Source organism: Pan paniscus, chromosome 15 (genome assembly GCF_029289425.2).
Source record: "Pan paniscus chromosome 15, NHGRI_mPanPan1-v2.0_pri, whole genome shotgun sequence".
In the NCBI taxonomy this organism is placed as follows: domain Eukaryota; kingdom Metazoa; phylum Chordata; class Mammalia; order Primates; family Hominidae; genus Pan; species Pan paniscus.
In genome coordinates this window covers 45,537,188-45,558,522 of record NC_073264.2, presented here as the reverse complement: position 1 = coordinate 45,558,522, position 21,335 = coordinate 45,537,188, and the positions used below count along the sequence as shown (strand labels likewise).

At 41.4% G+C, this 21,335-nt stretch overlaps 1 long non-coding RNA gene across 1 annotated transcript in view; it reads left to right on the top strand.

The window, feature by feature from the left end:
- The first annotated feature begins 1,078 nt into the window (after positions 1 to 1,078).
- LOC134729017 (uncharacterized) overlaps positions 1,079 to 21,335 on the top strand; it is a 405,488-nt gene continuing 385,231 nt past the window's right edge. Inside the window, exon 1 of the long non-coding RNA XR_010109850.1 lies at positions 1,079 to 1,356. This is a non-coding gene — a long non-coding RNA (uncharacterized LOC134729017). The remainder of the gene's footprint in view (positions 1,357 to 21,335) is intronic.

Below are 21,335 nucleotides of genomic sequence, written 5' to 3'. Positions count from 1 at the left end.
ATGTACTGTCTCCTGCAGCTTGTTTTTCTTGTATACTTACCTTCTGTCTTGTAACACTGTCTCCTTTTATTTATTTATTTTCACTTTTTTTTTGGTTTTTACTCCTCCTATTGATGTTTTGCTTTCTATTCTATGTTATGGGGCAATAATATTTTATTTTTTCTTATAGTATTGGCATCCTAGCAGAGATATAACAGGAAAATCAGAAAAACAGAAATTGCTTTCATGGCAGTTCTTTTTCTATATTAGATTTCTCCCCTAAACCCAGAACATTTGTTTTTTCTTTAAAAACTATTGGCTGCCTATTCCTTTGATTATATATTGGCCTCAAGACTTTCACATTTGAGTCCTTTAGTTCTCTCTGTGTGTTGCATATGAGTAGATGTGATATGCCAGAGCTTCTGAAGCAGAAGCTTTAAAAGGCAGCACACGTTTTTGGCCAGCTCTCTCACTCTTCCCTGTGGCATATCTAAAAGAGGAGCTAGTCCTGCTTTGATTCAGGAATTAGAAGTCCCATGTAGCAGAACCACAACCAATTCATAATTTAGGGGCAATGTGAGTGAAAAATAATTTTATAAGCCACTGGGATTTGGGGGTTGTTGCTTGTTACTTCAGCAAAGCTGATTAATACATGGGTCATATTTAAGCCTCAACCTTTGAAATATCTGGGCAAGGAGGAGCTACTCAGAATTTGAAATCACATGTTATTGAAAAAAGATGTCCAATTATCACATACATTTCTCAGCTGGTCTCTTTGAATACCTGAGTAAGAAGCAAAAAGCTGAAAAGATATCCCTCCTAAAATGATACATCACATTAAATCTTTCTGATGTAAACTGTGAACTTATCCATAAATAATTTTCACTGTGTATAATAGTCTGATATTCTTCATTGTAAGGTATAATTCTCTATGGTATTTTCTTGATGTGGGAGGCAGATCCTTCCAATTTCAGTTATTGATTTTATAATCTGGAACTGAAACTGACCAATAATAAAAGAAAATTCTGCTCCCACTGGGACAGCCTGGTAGGAAGGGGGTCCCTGGAGAGACACCAACCAGCCTGCCCACTGGGGTGGTGCCTTGGGAAGTTCAAGACATTTGCAGCAGGGAGGAGCCTGGCACCTCCTCTTCCTGTGTGAACCTAGGATTTGAATGCGAGCAGGAAGTGCTTTAGCAGGAACTCTGGCCTAGCAAGAGTCCCTGTTTCCCCCTTTTCTTCCTTTTCATCCAGTAAAGCCCTGTCTCACTCACCATTCAAATTGTTTATGAGCCTGAATTTTCGTGGCCGTGGTGTGTCCGGAATTGGTGGGTTCTTGGTCTCGCTGACTTCAAGAATGAAGCCGCGGACTCTTGCGGTGAGTGTTATAGCTCTTAAGGTGGCGCGTCTGGAGTTTGTTCCTTCTGATGTTCGGATGTGTTCGGAGTTTCTTCCTTCTGGTGGGTTCGTGGTCTCGCTGGCTCAGGAGTGAAGCTGCAGACCTTCGCAGTGAGTGTTACAGCTCTTAAGGCGGCGTGTCTGGAGTTGTTCGTTCCTCCGGGTGGGCTCGTGGTCTCGCTGGCTCAGGAGTGAAGCTGCAGACTTTCGCGGTGAGTGTTACAGCTCATAAAAGCAGTGTGGACCCAAAGAGTGAAAGAACAAAGCTTCCACAACGTGGAAGGGGACCCGAGGGGGTTGCCACTGCTGGCTAGGGCAGCCTGCTTTTATTCTCTTATCTGGCCCCACCCAGGTCCTGCTGATTGGTAGAGCCGAGTGGTCTGTTTTGACAGGGCGCTGGTTGATGCGTTTACAATCCCTGAGCTAGACACAAAGGTTTTCCACCTCCCCACCAGATTAGTTAGATACAGAGTATGAGGCAAAGGTTCTCCAAGGCCCCACCAGAGTAGCTAGAAACAGTGTCCACTGGTGCACTCACAAACCCTGAGCTAGACACAGGGAGCTGATTGGTGTGTTTACAAACCTTGAGCTAGAGACAGAGTGCCGATTGGTGTATTTACAATCCCTGAGCTAGACATAAAGGTTCTGGAAGGCCCCCACCAGACTCAGGAGCCCGGCTGGCTTCACCCAGTGGATCCCCAACCGGGGCACAGGTGGAGCTGCCTGCCAGTCCCACGCAGTGAGCCCGCACTCCTCAGCCCTTGGGTGGTCAATGGGACTGGGCGCTGTGGAGCAGGGGGTGGCGCTCGTCAAGGAGGCTTGGGCGGCATAGGAGCCCACGGAGGGGGTGCAGGCATGGCTGGCTGCAGGTCCCAAGCCCTGCCTCACGGGAAGGCAGCTAAGGCCTGGCGAGAAATCGAGCGCAGCACCGGTGGGCTGGCACTGCTGGGGGACCCAGTACACCCTCTGCAGCCGCTGGCCGGGGTGCTAAGCCCCTCATTGCCCAGGGCCGGCAGGGCCTGCTGGCTGCTCCGAGTGCAGGGCCCGCCAAGCCCACGCCCACCCGGAACTCCAGCTGACCCGCAAGCACCGCACGCAGCCCGGTTCCCGCTGGCGCCTCTCCCTCCACACCTCCCTGCAAGCTGGGGGAGTGGGCTCCGGCCTTGGCCAGCCCAGAAAGGGGCTCCCACAGTGCAGCGGTGGGCTGAAGGGCTCCTCAAGTGCCGCCAAAGTGGGAGCCCAGGCAGAGGAGGCGCCGAGAGCGAGCGAGGGCTGTGAGGACTGCCAGCACGCTGTCACCTCTCAGTGGGACAAAGAACCCCGTCTTTAACTCAACTAAGGAAAAGTCCTCAACATTTTTGGTGCGCAACGTGGGGGCTCGAGAAGTGGTGAGTGAGATGCAAACCAACAATTCTTTTTCCCTCTCCCTTCTGAGCCTTTTCATCCTTACGGTCTTTTCCTTCCTTTTTCGGGCTGCACTGGCAAGCAGCAGCTCCCCACGGCTCTCCCCTCCATGCCGGGGCTGGGATACATGGCCCAAGGATCTGGCACAGCAGGCTGGCAGTCCCAGCCACCTGCTTTTGCAGGAGCCTTCCCCTTCCCCTGCCAAGGGGTTTTACTCCACTGGGCAGTAATTCAACTAGTCTCCCTGGTGGAGGAACCACTTGCATAAGAGTAAGAGGTTCTTCCCTAGGCATTTTTAAACTGTTTTTTTCCTTTCCTCTTCTCCACCCCATCAGCAGTTTTTAAGCAAGTTTTGTTCTTTTCCTTTTAGAAGATGTTTTGCTATGCCAGGCCCCCCAGCTATCACTGTTTATATTTTCTGTAAAGCTTTAATTGTGAAAAAGGGTTTGTGGGGCTAGTCTTGGGCTGTGGCCTATCCCGTGAGCTTTGCATGTCTGTATGGTTTGTGCTGCAAGCCTCCATGTTGTTTTACACACTGGGGGCATGGCCTGTAACTGCTTGGCAAGGCTTTGTTTAGGAATCCTGCCTTAGGGAATAAATTTCTTTCTGGTTTGATATCTGCAAGTTTTCCTAGCCCTGTCTCTTAAAGGGCCCCACCTAGCAACTGGGTTTTCTTCTGCCTGTGTGTGTGTGTACTGTGTGTAATCTCTGTCAAAAGAGCTTTAGTTAATTTGGCCTAAAGAAAGACATGCACTTGGATCTAATATTTTTTAAAGGGAAGTTAAAAGCTGTGGAAACTTTCAGTTGATGACTTTAAGAAATAAAGAGAGCGCTAAAGACTACTGGTGAAATGCAGGTCAGGTGCAAGGTTTGCTAAGTGTTTTGAGGTTACAAACTGCTTTTGGGTTTTGAGAACTATTCGACTTGCTGGCTTCATAAGTGGTGAGGCCTGGGGACATATGGAACTAACCACCCCTTAACTAATAAGGAAAACCTTGGCTGCAGTTAGCACACAATTAAAGCAACTTACCAAGTTTTACCTTAAAGTTCAAAATTGCTAGGAGTTAATTGGAACTACTAGAAATATATTTACATGCAGAGTGTGTAAGAACAGTAAAATGTGTTTTTTAATAAAAGTTATAAGAAGGCATGGAAATGTAAACTTTTGCCTCCAGTTAAAGGATTGTTATGAGTTAAATTAGGAAAAAGCTAAAGGTTCAAAGAAGTCTTGCAGAAGAGGTTCTCTCTGTGAACATACTGACTAAATTCAAAAAAGGGTATTATATGGTTTTTCTGTAAATTTAGTATTGAAATAAAAGCATAGCAAGGTTTTCCTAAGGCACTAATCTGCTCTTTGGCAAAATTTGTAAGGGATTATAAAAGGTTTTTGCTTCTTTAAATTTCTGAGCCATAATTTTTGGCAAAATAAATAACTTATGGTAATCTGGAATTCTATTTCATAATATCAAGTATTTTAAACCTTGAACATTTAACAGCCTTCCCAAAATTAAACTTCAGTTTCAAAACTGTCTTTCCTGACATGTGGCTTTTTGGATAGTCCAGAGGGCCCCTGGAATGTCCAGAAAAGAGAGGTAAACAGGATTATTTGACATATTTAGGTACATGAAGTTGTCAAAATGATGCTCAATCTCCTTTAGGTTATATCCTGGTGAATAATGCTAATATGTGTTGCAGAATTGTATGGGATTTCTAAAATTCTAATGTCTAAGTATATGCTACCAATCATAATTAAGGTTTTTATTTTGTTATGATAAACCATGGAGATAACCAAACTTCTTTGTCAGTTGTGTTTCTAACTGTAACCTGGACATTTTCCTATTCACAGACAATTGTTTTCTTATTTTAATCCTTCCTAAAAGATGGTTTATAATGACCTGTAGAAGTTTAAGAGATACTCTTAAATACAGCCTTCTGATAACTTTGGAGATTGTAACATTGGAATAACGGAAAATGTACAAGACTCATGAAGAGCTGAAATGCTCGTGAATATCAAACAAAACAAGAGTTAACTAAATGAATTGAACTCAGGAAACTGAAGCAAATCTTTTTAACCTTTGCTTGGAAAATTGCTGATCCATGTTTTGTTTTTTGGAGTCAAGGAAACTTTGAACTATTTATGGACTTTAATAATTAAGTAGGTATACTCCTGTGATCAAGATTTGGAGCATGTTTGTTTCTCTCTGCCTGGTTCCTCTAGAATTTGGAAACTATCTGTGAGTACTACTATGACAATATTGTTGTTTGCATCAGTGCAATAAGAATCCATTGTCTTTTGGAACAGGACACAATTGGAGAAAGTGGTTGTTTTACCAAGGCTTTGACTGAAAAGGTATGCTCCCCTTTAAGGAGTCAATCTCAACTTGCAGAGCTGATAAAAGCCCCATGGGAGAAACTGGCCTCATACCCTTGTCTATGCAGTCCCTTTACAGGGTTCCTGATCTGTGGTCAGTAAAGAATGTCACTTTCTAACAGGTCCAGGAGCTCCAAGTTTATCCTGGGACCTTAAGAGGAGAGGATCACCCAACTCACAAGTATTTGAGGATAAACCGTGGCTGGGCTAGGCTTTAAAAGGTCTTATCTGAGATTCCTTATGGAGCAAACTTCCAACAAGCCAATCAATCCAAAAGGTCTATGTAGAAATCATTATTCTTGCTGCAGTTTATGAGACTAACGTCTATTTTGCAAAAAAAACCCATTCAGCCCCACGATGATTTGTTTTTTTAAACAAACATGAGGACTGGAGAGAGAGAAATCATGTTTCAAAACTTGTCATATTGTAATGCCCAACCTTGTTTTTACTAACCCTGTTTTTAGACTCCCCCTTTTCCTTTAATCACCTAGCCTTGTTTCCACCTGAATTGACTCTCTCTTAGCTAAGAGAGCCAGACAGACTCCATCTTGGCCTTTTCACTGGCAGCCCCTTCCTCAAGGACTTAACCTGTGCAAGCTGACTCCCAGCACATCCAAGAATGCAATTAACTGATAAGATACTGTGGCAAGCTATATCCGAAATTCCCAGAAATTCATCTGATTGATAACGCCCAAAGCCCCGAGTCTATCACCTTGTAATAGTCTTAAAGCCCCTGCACCTGGAACTGTTTACTTTCCTGTAACCATTTATCCTTTTAACTTTTTGCCTATTTTATTTCTGTAAAATTGTTTTAACTAGACCCCCCTCCCCTTTCTAAACCAATGTATAAAAGAAAATGTAGCCCCTTCTTCGGGGCCGAGAGAACTTTGAGCGTTAGCTGTCTCTTGGTCGCCGGCTAATAAAGGACTCTTAATTCGTCTCAAAGTGTGGTGTTTTTCTAACTCGCTCGGGTATAACAATATATTTGTCATTAAATTCTAAACTCACTAGTTGTTTTTAAGTTTTTTGCCTACATTTTAGACTAACCCTGCTTGCTTCTGTGAACCAACCAGCAATCCCTGGCTGCAGCTCAGAAAGAATAGGAGGGATAGGTAATGTAGAAATTCTGATCAGTATTCTAGCTCTGAGCAATTATCCTGTAAATCCTGTTAGGTGATGGGAATGAATAGGATGCCCATCACTCAGAGGTTTCCTTTTGGAAAAGTAAGGCCAAGGGAGCTAACCAAAGCCAAGCACCATGCACCCAAATCTTAGCAAGCATAACTATAGCCACCACTTATTTGGGTGTGTCACAAGACATCCTTTCCTCTCCCTTTTTGGAGGAGGACTCAGTTCCACAGTTTCACCTTAGTTCCACAGTTTCACCTTAGCGTTTGGTTTATGATAAGGAGTCCATGCAACACCCGAGACACATTTTTGTCCCAAAATCAATTCCAAGCTTCGGGGTCAAAGCCCTAGGAAGGAAAACTGTACTGAGGGGTCCAGAGGCAAATGACGACAGAGGTTAAAAAGCACAGCACAGGTGAGCGTGGCTGATTCATGCCAATTAAGCCAACCCCAAGTTTCCTGTTTCATTGATAAAGACCACGTTAATATCCATGGCATAAATGAGGTAAAGGGAACTCCAAGGCTACTGACAGTAGGTGGAAAAGAGACATAGGTGAGAGTGAGTAATTCCTATTCTCTAGGCCCCCCTGCTTCATGGGTGCAAGCCACTTTAATACCCATGGCAGTGCCTGCCAAGGTTGCTGGAACTCGGGCATGCAAGAATGGAAAAAGGAAAGAGGATGCTCTTCCCTCTCTCCCTCACGTACTCCGGGTATCTGCTAGAAAGAGACGGGAACCAGGGATGCCTGCTCCCCTTTTTCTAGATGGGCAGCCATTCATCTTCAGTCTGTACCCCTTTCAAATGCATCCTGAACCCCTGGGACTTCCTTGAAAGAACACCTTTTTCCTTTCTCCTTCTCAATTCTCTCTTCATTAATAGGTAATTATGTCTTCATACTATGAGGTACTCCCCTCAGATGCATCCTTCAGTCTGGAAAGAGTTAATTTTCTAAACCTTAAACTGGTTGGCTTAGGATTGAGCTCAGGTGAAGGGAACCCAGAAGCCCAACACAGCAGCAAAAGGGTAAAGTTTTTTTTTTTTTTTTTACCAGTCGGGCTTTTGGCCTCCCTTTCCCTGTGTAAACTGGTAAAAGGCCTCAGAATTTTTGAGCTGTCTTTACACCTTGGCTTGTTTTGTTTTGATACATGTTTTCCAGTAACCCGGCTTATCTTCTTGCCTTCAGGCCATCAAACTCCAAACAGTCATGCAACCGGAGCCTCTGATGGTGGCTCCTTAAATAGGACTCTGGGGAAGCTCTGACTGCCATTTTCCCAAAACTGCACCCTGTCAGCAGGAAGCAGTTAAGATCGGTCTTCATCTGTATCCTAATCTAATGGCAGTTAGATGTACTTCCTTAGAGGGAGGGATGAGACAGCCAGATGGGAGGGGTTCCCCAGAGAAACTCCAGCCAACCTGCCCACTGAGGTGGAGCATTACAACTTTCACAACATTTTCAGCAGGGGGGAGTCTGGCACCTCCTGTTCCTGTGAGGAACTTGGGATTTGAATGGTGAGAGGGAAGCACTCTAGCAGGAACTCTGGCCTAGTGAGAGTTCCTGTTTCACACTTTTCTTCCTTTTCACCCAATAAAACCTTGTCTCACTCACCATTCAAATTGTCTGCGAGCCTGAATTTTTGTGGCTATGGGACAAAGAACCCCATCTTTAGCTGAACTAAGGATAAGTCGTGCAACACCACCATAGGAGTTTATGAGCATGTAAATACACAATTATAATGCCAATGCAACATCAAGGCAAAATTTTGCCACATTAAAAAAATAGTTTTGTCAGTGCTTACTAATTTTTATAATCATGAAGTTGTTATGTAGATCCTTATACTGTATGAGGAAAACATCTTTATGTTTTGTCTGTAAGACAAAATTTTAAGAATCATGTTTTTGTAATTGTTATAATTTAGTTTTAAACTATGATAATAATTTTAAAGTATTTTGAATCTGCCTGTAGACTGTATATAATTATATTGGACAAAGTCCAACATGTACTGGCAAAGGGAAAATTGAGCTGATATTTGAAAGCTTTTCAGTATTGGAAAAAAGGTGTTTTTTCTCTTCTGTTGACTTACATATTACTTTCATTGACCATAAAAAGTATAATATATTAGTGATCAGGTGTAATTTGTAAATAAAATATCTTTTACTTTTCTTTTTAAGATTATATATTAGTGTAAAGTTATAGTGAGTGTGCATTTATGGTGAATTGCTGCCAACAGCAAGCAATTTGACATTTGATTTTTACTAGAAAAAAGAATGAAATTTAAACTTTAAGCAGTATCTTTTGTGCCAATATTTTACCATGAAATACGTCAATCATTTAGCAAGCTTAAAAAATGTTATTGGGAAGACTTGTACTCTCACCACAAAGATTCTTTCATCAGTACTTTACCAATATTTGCTTTATTGCATATTTACCCACCTATCACTGTAAACTTCCACCAATCCATCTTATTTTGGGGTACATTTAAAAGGAAATTGCAACATTATTACAGTTTTTCCTAAATATTTCAGCATGCATATAATGAAATACAGTTCATTATTTGTTTATAATTTTTCTTTTGATGCAAAGTTACATAAAATATGCACAAGTCTTAATTGCATATCAACAAAGTTGTGACAAATATGTATGCTTGTGTAATCAAAACCCCTAACAAGATATAAAACATTACTTTTTTTTTTTTCTCTTTTTTTTTTTTTATTATACTTTAAGTTTTAGGGTACATGTGCACATTGTGCAGGTTAGTTACATATGTATACATGTGCCATGCCGGTGCGCTGCACCCACCAACTCGTCATCTAGCATTAGGTATATCTCCCAATGCTATCCCTCCCCCCTCCCCCCTCCCCACCACAGTCCCCAGAGTGTGATATTCCCCTTCCTGTGTCCATGTGATCTCATTGTTCAATTCCCACCTATGAGTGAGAATATGCGGTGTTTGCTTTTTTGTTCTTGCGATAGTTTACTGAGAATGATGGTTTCCAGTTTCATCCATGTCCCTACAAAGGACATGAACTCATCATTTTTTATGGCTGCATAGTATTCCATGGTGTATATGTGCCACATTTTCTTAATCCAGTCTATCATTGTTGGACATTTGGGTTGGTTCCAAGTCTTTGCTATTGTGAATAATGCCGCAATAAACATACGTGTGCATGTGTCTTTATAGCAGCATGATTTATAGTCATTTGGGTATATACCCAGTAATGGGATGGCTGGGTCAAATGGTATTTCTAGCTCTAGATCCCTGAGGAATCACCACACTGACTTCCACAATGGTTGAACTAGTTTACAGTCCCACCAACAGTGTAAAAGTGTTCCTGTTTCTCCACATCCTCTCCAGCACCTGTTGTTTCCTGACTTTTTAATGATCGCCATTCTAACTGGTGTGAGATGATATCTCATAGTGGTTTTGATTTGCATTTCTCTGATGGCCAGTGATGATGAGCATCTTTTCATGTGTTTTTTGGCTGCATAAATGTCTTCTTTTGAGAAGTGTCTGTTCATGTCCTTCGCCCACTTTTTGATGGGGTTGTTTGTTTTTTTCTTGTAAATTTGTTTGAGTTCATTGTAGATTCTGGATATGAGCCCTTTGTCAGATGAGTAGGTTGCGAAAATTTTCTCCCATGTTGTAGGTTGCCTGTTCACTCTGATGGTAGTTTCTTTTGCTGTGCAGAAGCTCTTTAGTTTAATTAGATCCCATTTGTCAATTTTGGCTTTTGTTGCCATTGCTTTTGGTGTTTTGGACATGAAGTCCTTGCCCACGCCTATGTCCTGAATGGTAATGCCTAGGTTTTCTTCTAGGGTTTTTATGGTTTTAGGTCTAACGTTTAAATCTTTAATCCATCTTGAATTGATTTTTGTATAAGGTGTAAGGAAGGGATCCAGTTTCAGCTTTCTACATATGGCTAGCCAGTTTTCCCAGCACCACTTATTAAATAGGGAATCCTTTCCCCATTGCTTGTTTTTCTCAGGTTTGTCAAAGATCAGATAGTTGTAGGTAAGTGGCGTTATTTCTGAGGGCTCTGTTCTGTTCCATTGATCTATATCTCTGTTTTGGTACCAGTACCATGCTGTTTTGGTTACTGTAGCCTTGTAGTATAGTTTGAAGTCACGTAGTGTGATGCCTCCAGCTTTGTTCTTTTGGCTTAGGATTGACTTGGCGATGCGGGCTCTTTTTTGGTTCCATATGAACTTTAAAGTAGTTTTTTCCAATTCTGTGAAGAAAGTCATTGGTAGCTTGATGGGGATGGCATTGAATCTGTAAATTACCTTGGGCAGTATGGCCATTTTCACGATATTGATTCTTCCTACCCATGAGCAAGGAATGTTCTTCCATTTGTTTGTATCCTCTTTTATTTCCTTGAGCAGTGGTTTGTAGTTATCCTTGAAGAGGTCCTTCACATCCCTTGTAAGTTGGATTCCTAGGTATTTTATTCTCTTTGAAGCAATTGTGAATGGGAGTTCACTCATGATTTGGCTCTCTGTTTGTCTGTTGTTGGAGTATAGGAATGCTTGTGATTTTTGTACATTGATTTTGTATCCTGAGACTTTGCTGAAGTTGCTTATCAGCTTAAGGAGATTTTGGGCTGAGACGATGGGGTTTTCTAGATAAACAATCATGTCGTCTGCAAACAGGGACAATTTGACTTCCTCTTTTCCTAATTGAATACCCTTTATTTCCTTCTCCTGCCTGATAGCCCTGGCCAGAACTTCCAACACTATGTTGAATAGGAGTGGTGAGAGAGGGCATCCCTCTCTTGTGCCAGTTTTCAAAGGGAATGCTTCCAGTTTTTGCCCATTCAGTATGATATTGGCTGTGGGTTTGTCATAGATAGCTCTTATTATTTTGAAATACGTCCCATCAATACCTAATTTATTGAGAGTTTTTAGCATGAAGGGTTGTTGAATTTTGTCAAAGGCTTTTTCTGCATCTATTGAGATAATCATGTGGTTTTTGTCTTTGGCTCTGTTTATAGGCTGGATTACATTGATTGATTTGCGTATATTGAACCAGCCTTGCATCCCAGGGATGAAGCCCACTTGATCATGGTGGATAAGCTTTTTGATGTGCTGCTGGATTTGGTTTGCCAGTATTTTATTGAGGATTTTTGCATCAGTGTTCATCAAGGATATTGGTCTAAAATTCTCTTTTTTGGTTGTGTCTCTGCCCGGCTTTGGTATCAGGATGATGCTGGCTTCATAAAATGAGTTAGGGAGGGTTCCCTCTTTTTCTATTGATTGGAATAGTTTCAGAAGGAATGGTACCAGCTCCTCCTTGTACCTCTGGTAGAATTCGGCTGTGAATCCATCTGGTCCTGGACTCTTTTTGGTTGGTAAACTATTGATTATTGCCACAATTTCAGCTCCTGTTATTGGTCTATTCAGAGATTCAACTTCTTCCTGGTTTAGTCTTGGGAGAGTGTATGTGTCGAGGAATGTATCCATTTCTTCTAGATTTTCTAGTTTATTTGCATAGAGGTGTTTGTAGTATTCTCTGATGGTAGTTTGTATTTCTGTGGGATCGGTGGTGATATCCCCTTTATCATTTTTTATTGTGTCTATTTGATTCTTCTCTCTTTTTTTCTTTATTAGTCTTGCTAGCGGTCTATCAATTTTGTTGATCCTTTCAAAAAACCAGCTCCTGGATTCATTGATTTTTTGTAGGGTTTTTTGTGTCTCTATTTCCTTCAGTTCTGCTCAGATTTTAGTTATTTCTTGCCTTCTGCTGGCTTTTGAATGTGTTTGCTCTTGCTTTTCTAGTTCTTTTAATTGTGATGTTAGGGTGTCAATTTTGGATCTTTCCTGCTTTCTCTTGTGGGCATTTAGTGCTATAAATTTCCCTCTACACACTGCTTTGAATGCGTCCCAGAGATTCTGGTATGTTGTGTCTTTGTTCTCGTTGGTTTCAAAGAACATCTTTATTTCTGCCTTCATTTCGTTATGTACCCAGTAGTCATTCAGGAGCAGGTTGTTCAGTTTCCATGTAGTTGAGCGGCTTTGAGTGAGATTCTTAATCCTGAGTTCTAGTTTGATTGCACTGTGGTCTGTGAGATAGTTTGTTATAATTTCTGTTCTTTTACATTTGCTGAGGAGAGCTTTACTTCCAAGTATGTGGTCAATTTTGGAATAGGTGTGGTGTGGTGCTGAAAAAAATGTATATTCTGTTGATTTGGGGTGGAGAGTTCTGTAGATGTCTATTAGGTCCGCTTGGTGCAGAGGTGAGTTCAATTCCTGGGTATCCTTGTTGACTTTCTGTCTCGTTAATCTGTCTAATGTTGACAGTGGGGTGTTAAAGTCTCCCATTAGTAATGTGTGGGAGTCTAAGTCTCTTTGTAGGTCACTCAGGACTTGCTTTATGAATCTGGGTGCTCCTGTATTGGGTGCATATATATTTAGGATAGTTAGCTCCTCTTGTTGAATTGATCCCTTTACCATTATGTAATGGCCTTCTTTGTCTCTTTTGATCTTTGTTGGTTTAAAGTCTGTTTTATCAGAGACTAGGATTGCAACCCCTGCCTTTCTTTGTTTTCCATTTGCTTGGTAGATCTTCCTCCATCCTTTTATTTTGAGCCTATGTGTGTCTCTGCACGTGAGATGGGTTTCCTGAATACAGCACACTGATGGGTCTTGACTCTTTATCCAACTTGCCAGTCTGTGTCTTTTAATTGGAGAATTTAGTCCATTTACATTTAAAGTTAATATTGTTATGTGTGAATTTGATTGTGTCATTATGATGTTAGCTGGTGATTTTGCTCGTTAGTTGATGCAGTTTCTTCCTAGTCTCGATGGTCTTTACATTTTGGCATGATTTTGCAGCGGCTGGTACCGGTTGTTCCTTTCCATGTTTAGTGCTTCCTTCAGGAGCTCTTTTAGGGCAGGCCTGGTGGTGACAAAATCGGTCAGCATTTGCTTGTCTGTAAAGTATTTTATTTCTCCTTCACTTATGAAGCTTAGTTTGGCTGGATATGAAATTCTGGGTTGAAAATTCTTTTCTTTAAGAATGTTGAATATTGGCCCCCACTCTCTTCTGGCTTGTAGGGTTTCTGCCGAGAGATCCGCTGTTAGTCTGATGGGCTTCCCTTTGAGGGTAACCCGACCTTTCTCTCTGGCTGCCCTTAACATTTTTTCCTTCATTTCAACTTTGGTGAATCTGACAATTATGTGTCTTGGAGTTGCTCTTCTCGAGGAGTATCTTTGTGGCATTCTCTGTATTTCCTGAATCTGAACGTTGGCCTGCCTTGCTAGATTGGGGAAGTTCTCCTGGATAATATCCTGCAGAGTGTTTTCCAACTTGGCTCCATTCTCCGCATCACTTTCAGGTACACCAATCAGACGTAGATTTGGTCTTTTCACACAGTCCCATATTTCTTGGAGGCTTTGCTCATTTCTTTTTATTCTTTTTTCTCTAAACTTCCCTTCTCGCTTCATTTCATTCATTTCATCTTCCATCGCTGATACCCTTTCTTCCAGTTGATCGCATCGGCTCCTGAGGCTTCTGCATTCTTCACGTAGTTCTCGAGCCTTGGTTTTCAGCTCCATCAGCTCCTTTAAGCACTTCTCTGTATTGGTTATTCTAGTTATACATTTGTCTAAATTTTTTTCAAAGTTTTCAACTTCTTTGCCTTTGGTTTGAATATCCTCCCGTAGCTCAGAGTAATTTGATCATGTGAAGCCTTCTTCTCTCAGCTCGTCAAAATCATTCTCCATCCAGCTTTGTTCCGTTGCTGGTGAGGAACTGCGTTCCTTTGGAGGAGGAGAGGCACTCTGCGTTTTAGAGTTTCCAGTTTTTCTGTTGTGTTTTTTCCCCATCTTTGTGGTTTTATCTACTTTTGGTCTTTGATGATGGTGATGTACAGATGGGTTTTTGGTGTGGATGTCCTTTCTGTTTGTTAGTTTTCCTTCTAACAGACAGGACCCTCAGCTGCAGGTCTGTTGGAATACCCTGCCGTGTGAGGTGTCAGTGTGCCCCTGCTGGGGGGTGCCTCCCAGTTAGGCTGCTCGGGGGTCAGGGGTCAGGGACCCACTTGAGGAGGCAGTCTGCCTGTTCTCAGATCTCCAGCTGCGTGCTGGGAGAACCACTGCTCTCTTCAAAGCTGTCAGACAGGGACATTTAAGTCTGCAGAGGTTACTGCTGTCTTTTTGTTTGTCTGTGCCCTGCCCCCAGAGGTGGAGCCTACAGAGGCAGGCAGGCCTCCTTGAGCTGTGGTGGGCTCCACCCAGTTCGAGCTTCCCGGCTGCTTTGTTTACCTAATCAAGCCTGGGCAATGGCGGGCGCCCCTCTGCCAGCCTCGCTGCCGCCTTGCAGTTTGATCTCAGACTGCTGTGCTAGCAATCAGCGAGATTCCGTGGGCATAGGACCCTCCGAGCCAGGTGTGGGATATAGTCTCGTGGTGCGCCGTTTTTTAAGCCGGTCTGAAAAGCGCAATATTCGGGTGGGAGTGACCCGATTTTCCAGGTGCGTCCATCACCCCTTTCTTTGACTCGGAAAGGGAACTCCCTGACCCCTTGCGCTTCCCAGGTGAGGCAATGCCTCTCCCTGCTTCGGCTCGCGCACGGTGCGCACACCCACTGGCCTGCACCCACTGTCTGGCACTCCCTAGTTAGATGAACCCGATACCTCAGATGGAAATGCAGAAATCACCCGTCTTCTGCATCGCTCCCGCTGGGAGCTGTAGACCGGAGCTGTTCCTATTCGGCCATCTTGGCTCCTCCTAAAACATTACTTTTATCCCAGACAGATTCCTTATCCCTTTTCCCAGTCAATTCCACCTGATATGGTTTGGCTGTATGTCCAACCAAACCTCATCTTGTAGCTCCCATCATTCCCACGTGTTGTGGGAGGGACCCAGTGGGAGATAATTGAATCACGGGGATGGGTATTTCCATGCTCTTCTCGTGATAGTAAGTCTCACGAGATCTGGTGGTTTTAAAAATGGAAGTTTCCCTGCACAAGCCCTCTTCACTTGTCTGCTGCCATGTGAGATGTGCCTTTTGCGCTCCACCATGACTGTGAGGCCTCCCCAGCCATATGAAACTGTGAGTCCGATAAACCTCTTTCTTTTGTAAATTGCCCAGTCTCAAGTATGTCTTTATCAGCAGCATGAAAACAAACTAGTACAGTAAATCATTACCAGTAGAGTGGGGTGCTGCTGAAAAGATACCCTAAAATGTGGATGCGACTTTAGAACTGGGTAATAGGCAGAGGTTGGAACAGTTTGGAGGGCTCAGAAGAAGGCAGGAAAATATGGGAAAGTTTGGAAATCCCTAGAGACTTGTTCAATGGCTTAGACCACAATGCTGACAATAATATGGACAATGAAATCCAGGCTGACCTGGTCTCAGATGGAGATGAGGAACTGGTTGGGAACGGGAGCAAAGGTGACTCTTGTTGTGCTTTAGCTAAGAGACTGGTGGCATTTTGCCCGTGCCTTAGAGATTTTTGGAACTTTGAACTTGAGGGAGGTGATTTAGGGCATCTGGTGGAAGAAATTTCTAAGCAGCAAAGCATTCAAGAGGTGACTTGTGTGCTGTTAAAGGCATTCAGTTTTAAAAGGAAAACAGAGCATAAAAGTTTGGGGAATTTACAGCCTGATAATGCAATATAAAAGAAAATTCCATTTTCTGAGGAGAAATTCAAGCTGGCTGCAGAAATTTGCATAAGTAACAAGGAGTGGAATGTTAATCACCAAGGTAATGGGGAAAATGTCTCCAGGGCATGTCATAGGTCTTAACAGCAGCCTCTCCCATCACAGACCCAGAGATTTAGGAGGAAAAAATGGTTTTATGGGCCAGGTCCAGGACCCCCCTGCTGTGTACAGCCTAGGGACTTGGTGCCCTGTGTCCCACTTTCTCCAGCCATTGCTAAAAGGGGCCAAGATAAGCTAAGGCTGTTGCTTCAGAGGATGCAAGCCCCAAGCCTTGGAAGCTTCCATGTGGTGTTGAGCCTATGAATGCACAGAAGCCAAGAATTGGGGTTTGGGAACCTCCTCCTAGATTTCAGAAGATATATGGAAGTGCCTGGATGCCCAGGCAGAAGTTTGTTGCAGGGGTGGAGCCCTCATAGAGAACCTCTTCTAGGGCATTGCAGAAGGGAAATGTGGGGTCAGATCCCCCACACAGAGTCCTTGCTGGGGTACCACCTAAGTGGAGCTGTGAGAAGAGGGCCACCATCCTCCAGAACCCAGAATGGTAGATTCACTGACAGCTTGCACCATGTGCCTAGAAAATCCACAGACATTCAATGCCAGCCAATGAAAGTAGCCAGGAGGGAGGCTGTACCCTGCAAAGCCACAGGGGAGGAGCTGCGCAAGACCATAGAAATCCACTTCTTGCATCATCGTAACCTGGATATGAGACATGGAATCAAAGGAGATAATTTTGGAGCTTTAAGATTTGACTGCCCTGCTTGATTTCAGACGTGCATGGGGCTTGTAGCCCCGTTGTTTTGGCCAATTTCTCCCATTTGGAATAGCTGTATTTACCTAATGCCTGTGCCCCCATTGTATTTAGGAAGTAACTAACTTGCTTTTTATTTTACAGGCTTACAGGCAGAAGGGACTTGCCTTGTCTCAGATGACACTTTGGACTATGGCTTTTGAGTTAATGCTGAAATGAGTTAAGGGTGGAAGGGACTTGCCTTGTCTCAGATGACACTTTGGACTATGGTTTTGAGTTAATGCTGAAATGAGTTAAGGGTAGAAGGGACTTGCCTTGTCTCAGATGACACTTTGGACTGTAGCTTTTGAGTTAATGCTGAAATGAGTTAAAACATTGGGGGACCATTGGGAAAGCAGGATTGATTTTGAAATGTGAAGACATGAGATTTGGGAGGGGCCATGGACAGAATGATATTGTTTGGCCCTCTGTCCCCACCTGAATCTCATCTTGTATCTCCCATAATTCCCATGTGTTGTGGGATGGACCTGGTGAGAGATAGTTGAACCACGGAGATGGGTCTTTCCCATGCTGTTCTTGTGATAGTGAATAAGTCTCATGAGATCTGATGGTTTTAAGAATGGGAGTTTCCCTGCACAAACTCTCTTCTCCTGTCTGCTGCTATGTGAGATGTGCCTTTTACCCTCCACCATGATTGTGAAGCCTCCTCAGCCATGTGGGAATGTAAGTCCAAAAACCTATTTCTTTTGTAAATTGCCCAATCTTGGGTATGTCTTTATCAGCAGCATGAAAATGGACTAATACTCCACCCTACCTCTTGGCAAACTAATAATTGCTATAATTTTTTTTCACCATAGAATAATTTTGCTTGTTATGGAATGTAGTATAAATGAAATCATACAGTGTGTACTCTTTTGGGTAAGGCTTCATTTACACAGCATAATGTTATGAGATTTACCTATATTTTATGTGTATTAAAAATTGTTTATTTTTATCATTAGTATTCCATTGTATAAATATCTAACAATTTGTTTATTCTTTTGCATATTGATGGATATCTGGGCTGTTTCTATCTTTTGATATCATGAATACAGTTATTATGAGCATTCCTGAATAAGGTTTTTTTTTTTTTTAACCTTTATAGAAACCATTTTTATTGGGTAGATACCCAGCATTGGAATTACTAGTTCATATGGTAGATATATGTCCACTTTTGTAAAAAAATTTCTAGACCTTTTCCCAAGTGCTTGAATCATTTTACTTTCCTACCAGTTATGCATGAAAATTTCAGTTACCCCAGATCATCACCAACATTTGGTGGTGTTAGCTTTAATTTTAACCATTGTAGTGTGTGTGTAGTAATATTTTATTGCAGTTTTCATTTGTATTTACCTGATTATTAATGATATTATATGTTACCCAAACAGCAAGAGTTAGGTCTAGGTCTTGCTGCTTGCCCAACAGAAAGCCAGTCACTGAGACAATGAGTATTGCCAGGGAAAAAGGTTTTATTCGGGTGCTGCAGTCAAGCAGATGGGAAATCAGTCTCAAATCTATCTCTCTGACTAAAATTAGAGATTTATTCAGCAGGGAAGAAATGTAATAATGTATGGGAAAAACCAAGTCCTCTGACCCCTTCCTTAGAGGTAAGGAAGAGGAGTTGGTCAACAGGAAGCAGGAAGGGAAGCAGGAACAGGAAGTCAGTTAGGCAATCATGATTAGTGAAGGGTCTGGCATCTCATTGCCCAGATGTGGTGATGTGGTAAGTTTCACTTTCTTGATAGTATCTAAGAAGTTTGATGGTTGATTTCCTGAGAAAGGAATTCAGATAAGAAAAATGTAACTTTCTCAAGTTTTAAGACTGGTAGAGTCAATTTCTACATTTATTCAAAAGAAACCATAAACATCACTTCTATGGGACAGTTGGACCATATTGCATTGCTATAAATATCTGAGACTGTGTAATTTATAAAGAAAAGAGGTTTAAGTGGCTCACATTGTGGAACATTGTACAGGAGGCATGTCTGGGGAGGCCTCAGGAAACTTAAAATCATGGCAGAAGGTGAAAAGGAAGAAGGCACATCTTACCCGGCCAGAACAGGAGGCAGAGAGTGAAGCGGGAAGTGCTGCACACTTTTAAACAACCAGGTCTTGTGAGAACTCACTCACTATCACAAAAACAGCAAAGGGGATGTCTGTCCCTATGAGGATCTAATCACCTCCCACCAGGCCTCTCCTCCATTATTGGGGATTACAATTTCCCATAAGATCTAGGCAGGGATACAAATCCAAACCATATCAAGTGAGTTTCATGTCTTTTCATGAGCTAATCGACCATTTGCAAGATTTTGTGACATACCTATTCATAACCTTTGCTCATATTTAGCTTTTTTTCCTAGAACTATTTCAGTTTCCATTTTATTGCCTTCCTTAAAATATGTTTGTTTATCCCTTGAATTCAAAAAGAAATTGAGGTTTATTTGTTTCAAGATTGTGAGTACAGGGAAGAATCTTATATCTGTAGAATTTCTCATAATTTGGTGGTCTATTGGAGAGCTCCAAATCCTGTATATAATTTCTAAAACTATTGTACTAGCCTTCTGGTCACTGTGGCAATTTGGATATAAATGTTTCACAACTTCACTTTTCAAAAACATGGTTTTAGACTTAATAAAAGGTTTAATTAGAAAACAGCATCTCAAAAAAAAAAGAAAATAGCTAATTGTATGTTTTTTTAAAGAAAATATCACTCTATAATCAGTATATGAGTTGCTACTGAATCTGAAAAGAAAGTACTTGTAGCAACAATTTTTCTCATACCAATAATTTCATAATAGTGTATGTTGATAACTACAGACTTTTCTAATGAAATGCCAACAAGATTTTTGTAGAGTTACTAAAGTCATGGACTGTTCTTTAAAAACTGCTTAACCTATTTTAAAATATAACATGGGTACTTTTCTTCTGTTTCCTTTTCTTCTCTTTTAATAGTGGTGGTAATAATACTGATAAAAACTATAAACTTTGATTGTTTACTATGTGTTAGATACTGTGCTACATGCATGAAACATTATTTTATTCTATGATAATAAACTTTACTTATACCTGATTTATTATAAATGAAGAAACTGAATGAGGGTCAAGTTTTTATCTCAGCTGAAAAGTGAAGGAATTAGAACTCGAACCTAGTTTTTTCTTTTTCTGCCTCTTAACTGGGATGTGCTGCTTTGGAGATCATAGACTTCTGAACTTTGGAAGATGAAACATGATTAGTGGTGCTATTATACTTGTGTGAGTCAATCTAAGGAGTTTAAGATGTGTGCGATAGGCATTCTATAGGAGTGTTCTTATTTAGTTTGTCTTCTGTGGGCATCAGAATCTTAATTGAATTGTCAATTGTGGTCCACCTGTTTCAGGCATGTAGTTATAATGGTATCTGAAATAATTCTTTAGTTCAAAGACTTATAAGTACAGCAAATAGATTACCTAAGAGTGAATATGCTATTTAGTATTTAGAATAAATGACAGTACAGAGCACCTAATACATACTTGGTGTTCTATTAAACAAAGATGAATAAGGCCCAAAGGAATTTACAGTCTAGTGGGAGTTACTAATATGTACACAGAAAATTTCTTTATAATATGGTTAAGTGCTATGATAGAGGCATGCAATGACTATAAATACTATATCCTTTGTGTTTCTGATAATATCTGTTAGTCCCTGCTTGCTAAGACATAGGGAAATTTGTGGTTAAAATTTCCTGAGGGAAATGATCACTGATTTCAGTTTTGGATTTTATGGTCTTGCTTAATTGTATTTGGCACTGGAATGACTAATACTAATTTCTGATAATCCTCTTTTTTTAACCACTACTCAAAATTTAGAATTTGTTAAACATTGAATATTAAACATTAAATCTGTCTCTTAAGAGAAAGTGCACAAAATCCTGATTCGATTTCTCTGCAGCCTTTCAGGCTCCATTCTTACTAACGGTTGGTTGTTCTGTTTGCTCAAGGCTGCTAAGAAACTCATATCTTTCTGTGAAGAGAGACTAAGGCAGAGAATAATCATGGGGAGTAAGGGACATAGAGAAGATCCAATGTTTGGATTTATTATTGGATTTTATTGGGAGAAAGGATAAGGAAACATCTCTTCTTATCTGAAAATGCAAAGCTAACACTCTTTATGGATAAACTATGATCTGATGATTTATCAGGATCATGTGCCAACTGGAGGGTCAGGCTTTTGATGCTTGCATTTTTACTATTATAGAGTAGTTAAAGGGATGGAAAATACAAGAATGGTAAGGTTGAATGGTTCCTTTTGCAGCACTGGGTAAATTACAGCATGACAGATAAACTCAGGTCCCCAAATATTTGGCTTATGGAGCAAAAGGAAACGCATTTTGTAAAAATGGTGCGGGAGTTCCCTTCTGCCTGCAGCCGGTGCACCAAAACTGATGAAAAGAAATTGCAGAAATTGATGTATAATAAGCACATTTTACCTTGGCTTTAGCACACACATTTGTATGGGGTGTGTTTATGTGTAAGCAGAAACAAGTTTCCAGAAACAATGCTAACCCTTATAAAGTTCCATTCACTGTGGTCTGTTATGTTCTATTCTATTCAGAGGGAAGAGTGTCTTTT